Source organism: Macaca mulatta, chromosome 8 (genome assembly GCF_049350105.2).
Source record: "Macaca mulatta isolate MMU2019108-1 chromosome 8, T2T-MMU8v2.0, whole genome shotgun sequence".
Taxonomy (NCBI): Eukaryota; Metazoa; Chordata; class Mammalia; order Primates; family Cercopithecidae; genus Macaca; species Macaca mulatta.
Genome location: NC_133413.1, coordinates 101,307,263 through 101,327,207, shown reverse-complemented (window position 1 = coordinate 101,327,207; position 19,945 = coordinate 101,307,263). Strand labels below are relative to the sequence as shown.

The 19,945-nt window shown below is 37.3% G+C and overlaps 1 protein-coding gene across 1 annotated transcript in view; it reads right to left on the bottom strand.

Annotated features, from left to right (window-relative positions):
* NECAB1 (N-terminal EF-hand calcium binding protein 1) overlaps positions 1–19,945 on the bottom strand; it is a 173,511-nt gene that overhangs the window by 91,702 nt on the left and 61,864 nt on the right. The window lies entirely within an intron of this gene.

Here is a 19,945-nt window from a genome sequence, read left to right as displayed (position 1 = left end):
AAAAAAAAAAAAAACAGTGTTATTACTTTGGTAATATTTTTAACTACGTTTTTAAATAGTTAAATACAGTTAGTCTCCAATCTATGTTATTAATTGATAGTATGTAGTTAGGGTATTTCTCTTATAAATTCTACATTATTTAAGTAGTCATAGGTCAATTAACAATGATTATGTCAGATTCTTTGGACAAATAATTCCTGATATTCGTGGTTTTCTCTGCAACAAGATGGGGAAAAGAATGCATTTTGGTAAAGAATGTAGGCTCTGCAGCCAGAATGCCTGAGTTCAAATCCTGACTCTGCACTATACGTTCTATGTGACCCTGGATACTTTACATCTCTGTGTCTCAATTCATCTGACCCAAGATGGGGATAATAATAATTTCTGGTTGATGGGATGCTGTAGGGTTTAAATGAACTAATACATGAAGTACTTAACTGTAATTGGCACAAAGAAGGCACTGATGAATGTTAGTTATCATGAGTCCTGACTTGATAGAAATGCTAGAATTTCCTTCCTAAATTCAATCTTTGAGGTAAGTTTGATTCAATACTTATTTCATATGATTTCTAAAACAAAATAAGAAATTACATTACTAATCAACAATATAAACCTATTACTCTTAAGAAGGCAAATGCAAAACATCAAGATGAAATGTTAGCAAATGTAATACATGACTATAAGAATAATGTCCTTTACCAAGATAGGTATGGTACAGGAATGCAGATGGTTCAATATCAGGTAATAAATCAATATAAGTTATTACACTATAACTTAAAGGAAAAATGATCATACTAACAAATGCTAAATGGGAGTTTCCTAAAAATTTAACAGTAATTCATAAGTTTTCAAAAGTTTAAATGAAACAGAAATAGAACTTAACCTTGTAAAGATGCTGAAGACTATTAAAGAGCAACTGCTAACATTAGTAGTTAACTGAAAATCTTGACTTTATATAGTTGTCACATGTCAATGCTCAATGTAAATATTCTTCCTAATCCAGTTGTCCTTTAAGTAGTAGCCAGGTTTGCTAACCAGGAGAGGCATTGGTATAAACATTACAAACATTGGGTGCTTTTACGAGCTCTGTCACTCATTTTTCAAAGTTATTTTAAACTCAGTATTTCATTCTAGACACTAAATATTTGATCTTAGATAAATCATATCTTCATAACTAAATGAATATTTTTGCAAAGTAATATTTGCCACCAGGTAGAATATGTTAAGTCTTCTCCAGTAATTTCGATGTGGGCTCCTATTCATTAATTCATTCCACAAACATTTATTGCTATGTTCCAGGCATTATTCTAACTGCCATAGATGTATGAGGTTGCAATAGATACAAAGATGTATCTGTCAGATTACTTGTCTCTAGAATCTCAACTTAGAAGTAGACTCATCAGCTACTCGGGAGGCTGAGGCAGGAGAATGGCGCAAACGTGGGAGGTGGAGCTTGCAGTGAGCTGAGATCTGGCCACTGCACTCCAGCCTGGGAGACAGAGCCAGACTCCGTTTCAAAAAAAAAAAAAAAAAAAAAAGAAGTAGACTCATACAGCACATAAATAATTTTAATGCAATAAAATAGTTGTTATGAGGGAAATAGAGAATTGGCAAAAGGTGTCAGGAAATACATCATAGAAGATAAAATTGTCAAGCTAAATCTCAAACGTTAAATTGCTGAGCTAAATCTCTAAATAGGAGTAGAGGAGGCAGGCAAAGGAAGAACATTCTGGTTAAAAGAAACACCGTTTGTAATAAAAATTAAAAGTATGAAGAGAATGTCATTAAATATCGGAAAACCGAGTAATTTTTTTAGTTAGAACATAGGTCAATAATGAGAGAACGGAACTAGACAATAAAAGGCCTCATATGATAACCTAAGAAGTTTCTACTTTACCTTTCTGTCAATTTGGAATTATAGAATACTTTTTAAAAGGTGAATAACATGGTTATATTTGCACTTTAAACAGGCCACTGATGGGTTGTTGGTTGGACAATGTATTAGTCTGTTCTCACATTGCTATAAAGAACTACTGAAGACTGGGTAATTTATAAAGAAAAGAAATTTAATCGGTTCATGATTCCACAGACTGTACAGGAAGCATGGATGGGAAGGACTTAGGAAACTTACAATCATGGCGGAAGGCAAAGGGGAAACAGACACCTCTTACATGGTGGAAGCAGGAGGAAGAGAGAGAGAGTGAATGGGGAAGTGCTACACACTTTCTAAGAACTAGATCTTCTGAGAACTTACTCACTATCGCAAGAACGGCAAGAAGGACATAAGCCCCCACCATGACCCAATCACATCCCACCAGGTCCCTCCCCAACACTGGCCAGGCACGGTGGCTCAAGCCTGTAATCCCAGCACTTTGGGAGGCCAAGACGGGCGGATCACGAGGTCAGGAGATCGAGACCATCCTGGCTAACATGGTGAAACCCTGTCTCTACTAAAAAAAATACAAAAAACTAGCCGGGTGAGGTGGCGGGCGCCTTGGGAGACTAGGGCAGGAGAGTGGCATAAACCCAGGAGGCAGAGCTTGCAGTGAGCTGAGATCAGGCCACTGCACTCCAGCCTGGGCGACAGAGCGAGACTCCATCTCAAAAAAAAAAAAAAAAAAAGAAATTCAACATGAGATTTGGGTGGAGATGCAAAGCCAAACCATATCATTCCTCCCCTATGCCTCCCAAATCTCATGTCCTTCTCACATTGCAAAATTCTATCATCCCTTCTAACAGTCTCCCAAGTCTTAACTCATTTCAGCATTAACTCAAATGTCCAAGTCCAAAGTCTCATCTGAGACAAGGCAAGTCCCTTCCACCTCTGAGCTGGTAAAATCAAAAACAAATTAGTTACTTCCAAGATACAATGGGGGTACAGGCACTGGCTAAATACTGCTATTCTAAAGAGGAGAAACTGGCCAACACAAAAAGGGCTACAGGTCCCATGCCAGTTTGAACTTCAGCAGGGCAGTCTTTAAATCTTAAAGCTCCCAAATAATCTCCTTTGAATCCATATCTCACATCCAGGCCACACTGATGTGAGGGGTGACCTCCAAAGGCCTTAGACAGTTTCAGCCCTGTGGTTCTGCAGGGTCCAGCCCCTGTGACTGCTTTCATGGGCTGGCATTGAGTACCTGTGGCTTTTACAGTTACAAAGTGAAAGTTGTCAATGGATCTACCATTCTGGGGTCCGGAGGATGATGGCCCTCTTCTCACAACCCCAGTAGGCAGTGCCCCAGTGGGGACTCTCTGTGGAGTCTCCAACCACATATTTCCTCTCTGCACTGCCCTAGTAGAGATTCTCCATGAGGGTTCTATCCCTGCATCAGACTTCTGACTGGATATCCAAGTACTTCCATTCATCCTCTGAAATCTAGACAGAAGCTCCCAACCCTCAGTGCTTGCCTTCTGCACACCTGTAAGCTCAACACCATGTGGAAGTTGCCAAGGCTTAGGGTTTACACCCTCTGAAGCAACAAGTAGAGCTGTACCTTGGTCCCTTTTAGCCATGGTTGGAGCTGGACCAGCTGTGGCTGTGATGCAGGGCTCCATGTCCTGAGACTGCACAGAGCAGCAGGGTCCTAGGCCTGGTCCATGATTTTTCCCTCCTAGGCCTCCAGGCCTATGATGGGAGGGGCTGCCACAAAGGTCTCTGAAATGCCCTAGAGGCATTTTCTCCATTGTGTTGCCTATTAACATTCAGCTCCTCTGTACTTATGCAAATTCCTGCAGTGTTGAATTCCTCTCCAGAAAATAGGTTTTTCTTTTCTAACACAGGGATGGGCTGAGAATTTTCTAAACTTTTATGCTCTGCTTCCCTTTTAAATATGAGTTTCAGTTTCGGATAATCTCTTTGTTCTCATATATGAGCATATGCTGTTAGAAGCAGCCAGGCCACATCTTGAATGCTTTGCTGCTTAGAAATTTCTTCTTTCAGATATCCCAAATCATCTCTCTCAAATTCAGAGTTTCACAGATCCTTAGAACAGGGGCACACTGCTGCCAGTAACTTGGCTAAAGTATAGCAAGAATGACCTTTACTCCAGTTCCCATCTCCATCTGAAACCACCTCAGCCTGGACTTCACTGTCCATATCACTATGGACATTTTGGTAACAACCATTTAACAAGTTCTAGGAAGTCCCACTTTCCCTCATCTTCCTGTCTTCTTCTGAGCCCTCCAAACAGTTCCAACCTCTGCCTGTTACCCAGCTCCAAAGTTGCTTCCACATTTTCAGTTATCTTTATAGCAATGCCCCACTTCTCTCTTACCAATTTTCAGTATTGGTCCATTCTCCCATTGCTATAAAGAACTACTTGAGACCGCATACTTTATAAAGAAAACAGATTTAACTGACTCAAGGTTTTGCAGGCTATACAGGATGCATGGCTGGAGAGGCCCCAGGAAACTTACAATTATGGTAGAAAGGACACAGGAAGCAAACACATCTTATATGACAGGAGCAGGAGAAAGAGAGAGAGTGAAGGGGGAAGTGCTACACAATTTGAAACAACCAGATCTCATGAAAACTCACTCACTATCACAAGAACAGCAAGGGGGAAATCCACCCCCATGATCCAATCACCTCCCCCCAGGTTTCTCACCCAACATTGGGAATTATAATTCAACATGAGATTTTGGTGGGGACATACAGCCAAACCATATCAGACAGAAAAAGGGTGAAAAAGGGGGCAACAGAACAGTTTGCAAGTTATTTCTACAGTCCAGGCCAGTTCGCAGAATGGGGACTATAATCCAAGTGGCACACAAGGCCAGTCACTGAAGGGGCAAGAAGAAATATTTGAACTTCTATTTGTATTTATATTTACTATTAAACATTTTTATAATTTTACAATGGGTAAATGTTAATACAGTGGTGCATTTGTATAATTGATAAATAAATCTATATACCTATATCTGGATTGCAAGCTAAAAAGCAATACCTAATAAGGGAGTTTGATCAGTAACAGTTTGGAAGTCTAGGAATGATAGACAGAAAAGAATAGATATATGCAAAGGATTCTGAGGTAAAAACCAGTGAAACTTGAAAATGTATTAAAGTCAGGATTAGATAGCTTAGAAATTTTTAATAGCACCATTCCAAACATTTTGGTCATCAAAACATGTCATTTTCCTAATCATAGTGTTTTAATAGCAGTTCAGACTTGAAAAGGACATAAAAGTTCACCTTGTTTTTATATTTGTTTTCCTCAGAATGGTTTGCAGCTTCATAATGAGATTTATTTTGAATTTCCAAAAGAATGAACAGCCCTAATCCATTATTGAAAATGAAATTACTTGGAATATATCATATAACACAGCAGTTTAGAATAATCTGCATGACATTAGTTCTACTTGTTCCTTAATAAAAGCCAGGGTTTATAAAGTACTATAGTGTTTGCAGCCTCAAATATTCCTTTATTCAGCTGTTTTTGTGCTACGTTGTTAGTAGTGGGTAGTAAAACACTGTTGCAGAAGGCTTACATGGGTGAATTCTAGTGGAATTCATTTCTTACTGTGATATATATATCCATTCTTTAGTAATACAGAATTTTAAAAATAATATTAATCCATAGATAAGCCTAGTGTACATCTGATAGCATGCAATATTTTCCTGCTGCTTCTTATGTTTACAGCAGGAAACTCTATTTTAGTGATGCCATCAAATTAAAAAAAAAGCTAAATGGAAAGATGAATGCTGGTTACATAGTAAACATATTCCTGTTGAAATCTCAACATATTCCTGTTGAAAACTCAGAGGGTTGTTATACAAGAATACATTCTCAGTAGATGCCAAAGAAAAGTAAAGAACAAAGATGTTAATCCCAGCCTGACTGACAATACTGAAAAGAGTGAAAACAAAATAAATGCTCATTAGATGAATACCTAATTAAATTATATATCATTGTAAAATCATTAAAATATATCTAAAGGGGTGTCAATAACTTGGTAAAGCTATGTTTAAAAGTTATGTAAATATTAGGCCAGATTAAAAATAGTATGCATTAGTCCTTTTTCACATTGCTACAGGGAAATACCTGAGACTGGGTAATTTATAAAGAAAAGAGATTTAATTGACTCACAGTTCCACATGGCTGGGGAGACCTCAGGAAACTTGCAGTCATGGCAGAAGGAACCTCTTCAGAGGGCAACAGGATAGAGAATGAGTGCCAGCAGGGGAAATGCCAGACATTTATAAAACCATCAGATCTCGTGAGAGCTCACTCACTATCATGAGAACAGCATAGGGGAAACCACCACCATGATTCAGTGACCTCCCACGACACATCGGGATTATGAGGATTACAATTCAAGATGAGATTTGGGTAGGGACACAGCCAAACCATATCAAGGCGTATATACAATGACAAAAACATGTATTTTTACAGGCTCAGAAGAAATGAGCAGCAATAGCCAACAGTGGGCCACATTGCTTATGGATGCTAGGGCTTCTGGTGGGTTTGCTCTTCTGTCTATATAATTTTCCATATCTTTGTTTTCTCTAATCATTAGGTTTCATCCATAATGGGAAAAATAAAATAAACATTGTGAATAAAAAGAGAAGAAATCAGGAAACATAAGAGGCATGAAGCATAAAAGGTAAGTTTCATAGTTATTTTGTTCTTATTATTTAACTTCCTATGCACTTATTTGGTATAAATTGCATTTGATATGTCAGTTTGGACAAGACTCTCAATTTTGCAAAAAGCCACAACATACGCAATTTAACTCCATTCATTTACAATCCTTAGGGGCAGCTGAAGTTGTTTTGACTTTATTCTTCTGTATTGGGCACTCCAAGTTCTGATGATCCAAACTCCTAAGAAATATGTTTATTGATCAGGAAAATAAAAAATATTTGGGATATGCAGTCTGACATCTTCTGGGAATTTAGAATCCTCCTAGTACTCCCCTTTTATATGCCAACTCTCAATTTTAGAGTACGATCTCAAAACAATTTTGCATTCAGGTTAATATTCTTAGTTGTCTCTCTTTGAAGTGTTTTTCTACAGATTAGCTGTCTTTATTACTTCAGTTTATTTATTTATGATATTATACTTTAAGTTCTGGGATACATGTGCAGAACGTGCAGGTTTGTTACATAGGTATACACATGCCATGGTGGTTTGCTGCACCCATCAACCCATCGTCTACATTAGGTATTTCTCCTAACGCTATCCCTCCCCTAGTCCCCCATCCCCCATCAGGCCTTGGTGTATGATGTTCCCCTCCCTGTGTCCATGTGTTCTCCTTGTTCAACTCCCACTTATGAGTGAGAACATGCGGTATTTGATTTTCTGTTCCTGTGTTGGTTTGCTGAGAATGCTGATTTCCAGCTTCATCCATGTCCCTGCAAAGGACATGAACTCATCCTCTTTAATGGCTGCATTGTATTCCATGATGTATACGTGCCTCATTTATTTATCCAGTCTATCACTGATGGGCATTTGGGTTGGTTTCAGTTCTTTGCTATTGTGAACAGTGCTGCAATAAACATATGTGTGCATGTGTCTTTATAGTAGAATGATTTATAATCCTTTGGGTATGTACCCAGTAATCAGATTGCTGGGCTAAATGATATTTCTGGTTCTAGATCCTTGAGGAATCGCACACTGTCTTCCATAATGGTTGAACTAATTTACACTCCCACCAACAGTGTAAAAACGTTCCTATTTCTCCAAATCCTCTACAGCATCTTTTGTTTCCTGACATTTAATGACTGCCATTCTAACTGGTGTGATGGTATCTCATTGTGGTTTTGATTTGTATTTCTTTAATGACCAGTATCACTTCAATATATAAATAAGAACAAAGGATTATGACTTCTTCCTAAAAAACCACTGTTTTAAACTCCTCCTTTGCATTTCCTGACTATATTTAAGTTTATTTTTAGCTTCCTCTGCTTCAAAACTAAAATTTCTATACACCGTGAAACTAATTATGAATCTTTAAATTCTGGGTCTTAACTCATGTTTTACTGAGTTTTCTCTTCTTCACCCATCAGTCTGAATATTACCAGTGCAGAATAATTTTTTTTTCGGTTGGCAAAATAGTCTGCTAAACACTGCTACACCTGTTAATAGCCTAAAAGGGTTAATTGGGTCTTACAAAAACATTTACAACAGGCCGGGTGCAGTGGCTCCAGCCTGTAATCCCAGCACTTTGGGAGGCCGAGACGGGCAGATCACAAGGTCAGGAGATCGAGACCATCCTGGCTAACACGGTGAAACCCCGTCTCTACTAAAAAATACAAAAAGAAACTAGCCGGGCAAGGTGGCGGGCGCCTGTAATCCCAGCTACTCGGGAGGCTGAGTTAGGAGAATGGCATAAACCCAGGAGGCAGAGCTTGCAGTGAGCTGAGATCCGGCCACTGCACTCCAGCCTGGGTGACAGAGCGAGACTCCGTCTCAAAAAAAAAAAAAAAAAACAAAAAAAAAAAAAAAAAAAAAAAAAACAAAAAAAAACACAAAACCTTTACAGCAGTATTTGAGGCAGGATAATCTGACCCAATAAGCAATATGCTGAGCTACTCTGATGGAAGTAGATGCACCCATTGGTTTATTGGCAAACTAGCAAGTAACAAATATGCTCAGCCATCATTGTGTTCTCCATTTTACAAAGTAATATTATAATCTCTCAATTCATAAAGATAATTTGAGCAGATTATGCTTCCATTATCAACAGGTCAAATGTGTTGAGCAGGTTCTGGCACACTAGACAGAATGGCATCAATGAAAATCAACAGATGCAGAATTGGGAGATTAGAAGAATGATCAAATATCTAACCTTGCAAATATTTTTGAGTTGTTCTTAATTCCATGAATTATATTTGTAATTTATCATATACAAATCAGGTTAACAGCAAAGGGACAGTAAAGATTGTAGAAAACACTAACCTAGAAATAGATGTGCCTCCTGCAATAGATCAGGTGCTGCAGATACCAACTAAACTGAATTGAGCTCTATGAACCGGGTGAATTTAACCTAGAAGAATGTGGTGACATAATAGATGCAACAAAAGGGATATCAGGAACAGATGTTATTCTGATAGCCCAACAGACAGGAGCCAATTGTTTCAGTCACCAGAGTACTGAGTCCATATCTGAACACTAGGGCCTAGCACAAACACAAGCCTGACTTCTAGAGGAACAAGGATATTGTATGGGTTATTAAATAGCGGTTTGAACTGTGCAATGAGCTGAGAAAGCCATAACCAGGGTAGAAGTGGAGACTGGTTCCTATAATCAAGATACTCAGTTGTCAGAAGCAAAATGATACGTAAGGTAAGGCTGTCAACATAGTGCAACATGGTGTTGAGCACAGATGAGAGCTCTTCAAATCCCTTCTGTTTAAGACCACAATTATTCCTAGAACCCTGAGTGGGTCGGAGCCTAAATATATAGAGGACTATGGAGACTTGTATCAGAGAGCATTTGGCACCAGTTGGCTTGAAGCCTGTCTTACAGAGGGTATAGTGATCACCACACACCCTTCTATCAGAAGTCTATAGGAGTCCAGTCTATAGGAGGTCCCATAAGCAAGACTCTGAACCTCTCTAATTCTGGGGCAAATTAGGGTCAGACTATTTTCATATATAAACACAGTACCTCATGTATGAGAGAGAAAATGGAATTGGCAAAACATATCATCTTATTTTTCTCAAGCTGCTGGGGGTGAGCACTTCTTCCCTTTTCATTTTACTGATTGATTTTTTTCTTATGTCTTCCACCACCTGCTACTTCTCATATTTGTTGGATTCCATGCTCCTTCTGCTCAGCCTTTCTTCCATTCTTCTATAACATCATCTCCCTGTCACTGGGGAACTTGCCCTTAACAATGTTATTCCAGTGGGACTGTGGATCACAGTTCTCCATTTGCACCCTACCCCAATCTAACCCACCCTGGCCACAGACATGTGCATAGATGTATTCTCCTCTCTCTTTGACTGTGAGAAATGGTACAAAATTGAGCACACTGCATAAGTGGGGCTGTTAGAGTACTCCTTGGATATTTTATGTCTGCTCTCTTAGGCTCACCCTTACCTCTGAAGTGGCTAAGGTAAGATGACATAAGCCATGCACCATCAAAAGCTATTCCCTCTTCCCCACTACATGGTAGAATCCCATCTACAGCAAAACAGTATAGGACAATCCTGACAGAGAAATGATGGGAGAGAGGGGTAGGAGAAGGAGTGGGACAGCATAAATGAAAAAATAATATTAATGACCCCAAATCCTTAGAATCTCTGTGACAAACTTTACACCAAGAGTCTCCACTTTTTGCAAGTCAATAGGTTATCTCATTTTGTTTATGCTATGTTGAGTTGGGTTCTGTAACCTGAGGCTGGAAGGAGGCTGACTTAAACAGAGAATTCACAATCAATGAGAGCACTACTAAGGGGAAAATTAAGCTTTCCATCACATGGGACATACATTTCCAGTCTTCTACTCTGTTCATTTGTGCCTGTTGCTGAGTAGTTTAAGTCCCTCCCTCCATCATCCCTCCCTCCCTCCCTCCCTTCCTTCCTCCTTCCTTTCTTCCTTCCTTCCTCCCTCCCTTGCTTCCTTCCTCCCTTCCCTTCCTTCCTTCCTCCTTTTTTTTTTTCCATGAGAAAGTTGTTTCTTATCCATTTCCTTTTCCATCTGAAACTCTTCCAGAGCCTCACAAATGTTCTCCAGAGCAGTGCTTCTCAGACTCTCTGTGGTACAGGATAAGATTTTTACATTTCCAGTTCCTGCCAGATTGATATTTTTGTTGAAAAGTATAAAAATTAATTACTAAATTGTGTGCTTGGAGGTTGTAGCAATATCAAATTGCTATAAAAGTTTCTAAACGACTCAAGTTTTCTTCCTATCTCAATATGAACAAGTAACACTTTGAGGACCAGCATCAGTCTTTGACCCACACTTTGAGTCACACCAGTATAAATAGCTGCTACAGTTCAAGTGGGTTCTAATACTTCTGTTTTAATTTTCAGAAGTTATTTCCAAGAAATGTGGGTTGTATCAGGAACATTAGCACAATATGGAATAAAAACTGGCTTCTATTTCCGGTAGAACTGCTTCTTGTTCTGCCATTAGTAAGTAGTCTCCATTGTCTAATCTCTTAAAATAATTGGATTTTCTAAAGTCCAATTTAGTCCAATTTTAATTGAAAAAAGAAATAATTATAAATTTTTAAAACATAGGAAATAATGTAAAGAAAATATTAAATATAGTAACAGTCTCTCATCTCCTTACTAGTTAGTGGAATTTCTATATAAAATGGCTTGTTTTGGCATATATAAATTGTTTTTGCTAATAATAGGGGGTTCCACAAAATAAGTGGGTTTAAGTTTCAGAAGACTTACGCACATATTTTTATAAGTACACAAAAGCATCAGAAAATTGTTCTAATTTAAGAAAGCTTGGTGTGACTAAGAATGTCTTAATCTTTTCAAAAATTGAAAAGAACTCAAAGAAATAAGAATGTTACTTTAGAGAACAGGAAAAATGATGGGTTTAGGGTGTATTTATACTTTTGTATGTATGCATTGAAGAATTGTTTTGCATAATTCTGAATCTGGCATGCCTCATAAAATGCATGCTCAATCTTTCTACTAGTATTCTAAAACCAAATGTGTGGGTTTATTTCAAATATTAGTTTGCTTTTGAGAGATCAGTCTTTGTCACCAGGAAGACAGTATAAGAAAGGCAAGTAGAAATATACCAGAAAATTGCTCAATATAGTGGAGAAAGATTGGGAAGAAAAAGTAAATTCTTTATTTTTTTCTTTCAGATCAGTATTGTGTTTTCACCAAAATCCATACAAGCGCTTGAAGTGGACAAAGGGGGACAATCGATTCTTCTGGGGTTTACATATACTGATGTTACTGGAAGGGAAGATTTTGCAAAAATTAAGCAATATATAAAGTTTAAAAATGTAAAGTGTTAATTATAAGTGAAAGAGAAGGAAGATTACTGTGTGGGAACAAAACACTTGGTATCTATTTCAGTTTTCTCATGTGCTCACACAAGTTTTCTGGTATTCTGAACTTTGCATGTGAGTTAGGGTGGGAAAATAAGGGAAATACTTTGTAAAAACATTTTAGACTTTTCATATACTTTATATTTCCAACATTCAATAGAATTTCTTCCATTCCACTTATTAATTTATCCCCTCAAAATATGGCTTTTTAGTGATCTTATATTTTAAAAATTCAGTCTCAAAGAGAAAACATATTAATTCAAACATAAACAAGTACAAAAGTCTGTGTAAATATGCTGAACAATATATTCCTTCAACAGCCTACATATGCCCCTTCAGGACCAATAAATTAACCTCCATCATGGGTTTGCTTCATAAAATACCTCATTTTACTAAGGTTTCTAAAACTAAAATTTGCAAGTTTATTTCAAATATCAAACTTGCCACTGAGAACTCCATCTTTGTTATCATACATGTAGAATACCTCTGTGTTTAAATGGGTAATACATGTGCATTGCACAACATCCAAAACGTAAAAAGGTATCTCCAATGAAACTTGTGTTTTCCTCCCACTTCATTCCCTAGCCACATAAGGACAGCTGTTATTTCCAGTTTCATGTGTGTCTTTCCATGAATATTTTTACATTTACTAACAAATTTATGCATACATCCATTTCAATCAGAAAGTAACAAAGTGTACAGGATATTATATATTTTGTTTGATTTATTTGAAAACATATCTCAGACATCTTTCTTTATCCATATAGAATATTACTTCATTGTTTTTAATAGCTGCAATGTTTTCTACCATAATTTATAGAATCTCTACTGAATGAATTTAACTGTTAAAATAGGTCACTTCCAAACTAATTGAAAAGTAGCTGATATGGAAAAGACTACTATATTAGTGTGTTCCTAACTATCTTCCTAAGCCCAGACAATTCCCTCTCCAATTCATCCTCCATTCATTGCTAGTAGATGACATATTATTCTCAAGGTATTACTATCATGTTTCAAACTTGGACTTAAATCTGTATGGCAGAGAATCAAGAGATCTGAGTTTGCCCTGGTTCTACCACTTACCAGATGTGTGATCTTAGGCAGGTTACTTACATTTCTAAGCCAAATTCCCTCAAGTATAAATTAAGGTTAATAATATTTTTTTCACAACATTGTTTGTGAAGATCGAATAACCTAATATGTGCAATGTCTTTAGCCTGGTGCTTAACACATAATTAGTATCCCCTAAAGTGGTAGCTCTTATTCTAAGAGCACTTAGATAATTATGCTTCAGCAGACCAAAGGGGTAAGAGACTCTTGATCATTTTCCATGTGACAGCATTTCCTTTACTCTTAACCATATGGAATTGGTTACTTTTCATCAGGAGAGGATGGTGTTACAAAGCCTAGCCTATTCTATTTCTAGTGATAATTTATATATATGACAAGGGAAAGATAATAAATACATGAGATGCTCTTTAATCTTTATATCTTGCCCTATGTCAGGGAAATTTTGCATGCATGCTTCTTTGAAAGAAGTTCAAATGAGGAAGGGAAGTGTGGAATTACGTGTCATCCCTGACAGTCACATCAGGTTACCTTGAGAGACAGAAGTCCCTATTTACAGAGCTTGCCTGTGGATCAACCTCTCCTTGGCTGTCCCTCCTAAGATGAACAAGGGAGACATTGTAGAGAATGCCTTTAATTCTCCTTGGACAGGGAAGCAATTGTAATAAAGACCTCATCACAGAAATCAGAGGAGCCAGTGGACGTGATACTTGACTGTTGCCGAATGTTATATTGAATAGAAAATAAAGCAATCTGCAGAAGTGCCTTCTGTCTTCTTAGAGCATCTTCTTAGAGCACTAAGCCTTTCACTCACAGTCTTATAAAAGCAATCTATTAATTAGCGAGAGATCTGTAAGGAAGAAAAATCACCCCTAACATTTAACTTAAAAATTTCCCAAGGAGCCTCAAGGCTAACCTTCCCTCACAATACCCTAAAACTAGGGGAAATATTTTTGCCTCCATAGCTTTGTTCCTGCTCCCCTCTGAATCTTCCTTCCTTCCTCTCATATCATCATATTGGGCTCTTTCAATGCCCTGTGTGTGTTCTATCTTCTTTGCAATTATCTCTCTGACCATCATCTGCATCATCTGCAGCTTTCCCTCTTCTGAACCCTCAGCAGTAATTCTTAGTCTTTTCTGTATCAATGATCACACTGAGAATCTGACAAAAGTTATGAATAATCTCTTTATTCATCTATCCATCTAGCAGTCTTGGAACTGAATATATACTTATGCACAAAAACTAGCTTGGTAATCTGAGGATGTGCTAAATCTATCCTTGAAACCCTAGGTTCTACAGCATGTGTCTCCAAATCAACCAACACAGCACAACCTTGTGTTGTTATTTAGCTGATAAATACATGTGTTATCTTCATACTAGTTTACTAAGTTCTTGAACACACGGATAATAAATTTTTAATGTATTGGCATAATTTTTAAAGTTCTATAAATACTTCTTAAATACAGTTGCCTTCTAGGAGTTAGGAGTGTAACAGGAATAGCGATGAGTCATTGTGCAGTGATCTTCAAAACTGGCTGCCCATTAAAATCACCTAGAACGTTAAAAAAGAAAAAAAAGAAAAAAAAAAAGAAAAAGAAAAACACTGATGCCAGGGCCATGACCCTCCTGAGAATTCTCATTTAATTGTTTCTGGGCACAGCCTTGGCCTAGTGATATTTTTTAAGGCCCCAGGTTATTTTAACATGCAGGAAAAGTTGAGAACAACTGGTGGTGGCCAGTAGTGAAATTGTCCAAGTCAGATTTGTCAGGTTTGAATCCCAACTGTTGTCCTCTACCTGCATGGTCTTAACCAAGTTATTTCCTTGCTCTGAGGCTCACTTGTAAAGTTGCTGTGGGAGTTTGGCTTCAGGAGAGAATATTTCCCTGTACACATTTTGGTGCAGTAATAATCTATGTGTAACTATGTTTTTCTCAGCTTCAAATAATACTATCCTTATTTTAGGATTAATGTAAATCTGAAAAGGTAAAGAGAGATATATTAAATATGTACTTATTACATTAGAAAAAATGGTGAGCTCCGTTTCAATTGGCTGAATAGTGCTGAAACCAGCTCAATTTTCCCACAGAATTAATGTTTATAATTTTTGAATAAATATAGAAATTGGCCCTCCCCATCAAAAGCTTGAAAGTTACATTTGTCTTACCTGAGTTCCTTTGTGAGAAAACCAACTACCAGGCCTCTCAGATAGCATCAAGCAACTGAAATTCACCAGATCCCCGCATCCAGTTGGTGAGACACCAGACCCCTCATCCATCATGATTGACTAACCAACCACTTGATTCTTGGTGACCTACTCCTCTTCCTTATCCCTCCCTAATTCCTGTTTTCCCACACGTAGTTATATTCCTTCCCTACTCTATAAAACTCTAATTTTAGTCAGCTGGATTTGAGACTTATCTCCCATCTCCTGGCTGACATCATCCACATTAAAACCTTCTTCCCTAGCAATACTCATTGTTTCAATGGATAGCTTTCGTTACAGCGAGAAACCACAGCTTGGCCAACACCCAGGCATTCAGCAATAAAATGCTGGTGCTGTGACTTGGATTGCAGTGCTTGTGGCTCGGTGGCCATAGGCTAGAGAGATCTGGAAACCTTCCCAGCAGCTGCCCAGCTATATTCGTCCAGAGGTGGGTTTGTGTTTCTCTGTCTTCCCTCACCGCTGCTGGCCCCAACCATATTCTTAATTACTTAAGAAGGACAGCCTTTGAAATTTGACATCTGTATCCATAAAGGTGAGTGTCTTTTATGGGTACTAGACTGGCATGAGAGTAAAAAACACCCCAACTGTTTGAGTTTGAACTCTCGTGGCTTGTTAGTCACTGCTGCAGTTAGATTGTATTTTGATAATTGTTTATTTGTGTATGTGTGTGTGTCAATGTGATCAAGGGAACACAGGATTTGATGTAGGAATGCCCCCACTTGGGTGCATTCTTCAAAACTGGTCTGAATATAGTTACGAGTCAATGGAATGATAGAAAATGACATTCTTTTGTAATACTGTTTGGCCCCAATATTCACTGGAATCTAGAGAAGTTTGGCCCTTCCAGGGGTCTTTCTGAGGAGTTACATTTGCTGGGTTTTGTTTTTTTTCCTTCAAATTGTGAATTTTTTATCTTGTATTGTAATTGGCTATGATCATAAGAAATAATTTATTCTCCAGGCTCAGATATTCATGGAAAAACTCTCTTTCTTTCATTAAAAATGTTTTTCTGACAATGAGGAAGTGTTCAGCTGAAGAAGTTCAAAACCCTTTATATAGAGAATTTTACAATTTTACAAATATTTTAACAATATTAAGTGTGTGAAATAGAACTTCTATAAAATAATTAGAACAGAGTTTTACACTTAATGTTTTAAATTGTGGCAGATGGTACTGTTGATTTCAGGGGACTTCCTTGGATTACTCACATTTCTCTGATGTACTTACTATACCTGATTCCAGTTGGTGAGAAGCATCAGTGTCTTTATTTCAAGATGGATACAACCCTTGATATTTCATTACCGCATTCTCAGTGCTCATGTTGGGGCTTCAATTATTGCTACAGAGCAATAGTGGTTAAAAATAATACTTTATGAATTTATTAAAGGAGATTTTCATTGTTGTTTAAACACATTTTAGATTAGGATTGACATGTAAAGATATTGTTGCAAGATGATACATTGTCATTTCTGCATTGTGTGAAGTTGTTTTTATTGAAAATCAAGTGACATTTCATAAGAAGTTCTATAACAATTATGCTTCATGCTTAAAGTAAAAATTCTCAGAGTTTAGTTTTAAAAATGTAATTTTAAAATTTCAATCTTATATTACCAATATTTTCATAAACATATATTTTGATAAAGTACTGAGTCACCACTTTATATCCACAAAGGCAAATAACTAATGTATGAGAATAGAATAATTTTTACTAATTATTGTAAATTCTCCTACTCTTTAAATGAGTAAGAGGTCCAATTTCATGAAAGATTGAAAATAAATTGAATATCTAGTATAATATAGGAGAGGTTGACCAAGGAAGAATTGTAGCTTGGTACCAAGGTTAAAATGACATTTCTCTATTGCCTATTGTTTATGTTAAATTTGATTTCTTTTTCTTTAATTATATTTTTAACATTGCTGATAGAAAATATGTTCCTGTGTTTCACATGAAAAAGCATATATATACAAGTTAAGTATATTGAGTAAAACATTTTACAAAGTCATGCATTTACAAATTTTTGAGAGGTTAGCTACTAAAATTAATTTCACAAGGGAAAGCCTTCGTTCTACAATATACAGTTTTTCTTCTTAGTTTTGAATTAGAAGTGGCATCTGTTTTAGTTCTGAAAATATAACTTGGCTGTTTCGCACTGCGTCTGAATATTGTTTTCTGTAGGAGCGGGATAGATAATTATATATAGTATCATAATATTCTTTGTATCCACATGCCAAATGGGAGTAATATTTATTTAATACTCTTAGATGCCTTATGTTACCCAAACATACAGTAAAAACGTAGAAATTTAGGCACTTGTTCTTCAAGTCAACCCCTTGGGTCTCTTCCAGATGTACTTCCTTTCTTTTCTGCTCTAAAGCCTTTTTAAATAAACCTCCACTCCTGCTCTGAAAAAAAGTAAAAATTTATGAAATATTTTCTGATAAAAAGTTTATTTTCTGCTTACCATAGGGAATGCGTTCACAATAGTGTATCTTTCCTTTTGTTGGAGTTGGAATTTCTTCTGTTATCAGCACTTAATTAGTCATGGCAAGTCCTACTTTTAAGACCTTTAGAGATTAGACAACTTTCCATTTCATTAAGTCTTTTGTTCATTCTAAAAGTTCCCCCTTTACTTAGTTCAGAGGAAATCGGTTATCTTACAAGGGAGGTGATCATCTTTAGGAGGCAGTTTTACTAAGCTACCTTGGTACTTGAACGGTAGCAAGTGCTGCACTTTGTCAACACTCTGGGTCAAAGTATAGGCTAGAGATAAGGGTACTGGCAGACTTAGGGATGCTGGATAGACCTGTAGTTCTTTTAAAATCATGTTTTCAAGGGAATTTCCACAATAATCCACTCATGTGCATTGATCAGACCAAAAAACTCTCCAAATAAAAATCATGAGTGGATTTAAAATGTTTAGATGATTCAATTTCTGTTCCATTACTATTGAACTATATGAACTATTACATTACTTCAGATATTTAAGTATCAACTTTAGTAAGCTCTTTTTGTTATTGTTTAAAGAAGGTTGCCCATGGATCTTTGCCTAATGTTAAAGCTGATCTTGCTTTTATCCTCCTTTGAAATCCTTTCTAGCACTGGGGTGCTTTGAGGGTGATTGGATTAGACTTTGGGATATCATTTCTCAGACTTAGACTTAACAGTTTTTAGAAATTAAATAAACTTTCATTTTTTAAAAAAAGAAAAGAAATTCTTCTATGCATTCTGCTACCTATATGAACAATACATTTGTTACTATGGTACTGAAGTCAGTAGATTGGAAACCAGTTATTCCTCCTCCCTTTAAAAATTTTGAAAATGTGTTAACAAGTGACTGAAACTGTTACCTTGAACAGAGTCTCCAAAACCAGTCTAGATTTTGCCAAATGTTTACTTTGTGTTTAATTCCAGAAGATTTCTCAAGCTCTGCAATCTAGGGGTGGTAACTGTGTTTCCATTATGCTTGGAGTAAGGTCAGGAGAATGTGCATTCTAAGTAAGAGGAACGATTTCTCTTACCCTTGGACTCCCTATCACTTGAAGATTTTACCTCCCCGCAAACACATAAAACAAATAGAAAATATATTAACTAGTCCATCTAAGTTGGCTTCCAATAGGCTCCAGGTCCCTACCAATGTGCCTTTCTACTATGTGAAACCGAGGGACCAAGTCCTGCTGAAAAGCTGGAAATCCCACCAGGCTGAAGATCAACGGTGACCACAACTGACCACCCACTCATCTGACAAGTTAAGCCATGTATTCACCAAAATTGGGTAAAACTAGTCCCTCAAAGATTCCTCCAGAGGAAACAGTCATGATATTGTGAGCCCTCCTACAACCTTAAATTAATACTCAAAGTCCAGCCAAAGACCTTACACAAGAAATCATAAAGGAACATTCACTTTCCAGGCTGTTATCGTTCTCTAGATCCTTCCTGCTTCTAGATGGAGGGATAATTCACTAATTCATATTTCACAAGCTGTTGCTTCATCAGCAACATTATCCCACTGTTGTGGATATGTCACCCAAAGCTCCAGTCTGTTCTGGACCATAGCGACTCCTTAATCCAACCAGTTCATAGCTTTTTGCATATCCCTATCTGCACATTTGAACATCCAAAGACTCCTAAAATAATAGTGTAATGAGTATGCCTTACATGGACCCTTTTAGGGACTATGAAGACCTCCTGTTTCTATTTGTCATCCCATAAAGGCTATTCCTTACTTTTCCTAAAATAAATAAACAAAAAGGCAAGCACTTTTTTTCTTCAATGGTGACCCAGACAGAACTCAATTTGATCAGGATATAAGGAATCAGGAAGACTCTGGGCAGGCTTGGCTTTACCTGGATTTGGTAATAATCTAACCGATCTCTGGTTAGAAAAGATAGCCTGAATGACTGCTTCTACTCAAGATACAGTGACCTGTGCTCCTGAGGGCTACATGTTTGTTTGCAAACAAGAGAATAGGCCTAGGGCATATAGATGCCTAGGAAAGTAGACAAAGGGCAATGTCTACTAGGATACTCTGTCACCCCTTTTATAGTAGACAATGAGAGCTTGGTCAGACATTGGACTAGTTCTTTGAAATTATTCTCCAGGGTAACCAGAGGACTCTTGGAGGGAGACCCCAATTAGGGTGTCCCCAAAGAGTATTTGCCTGGGAGCATTCTTGACAGAACC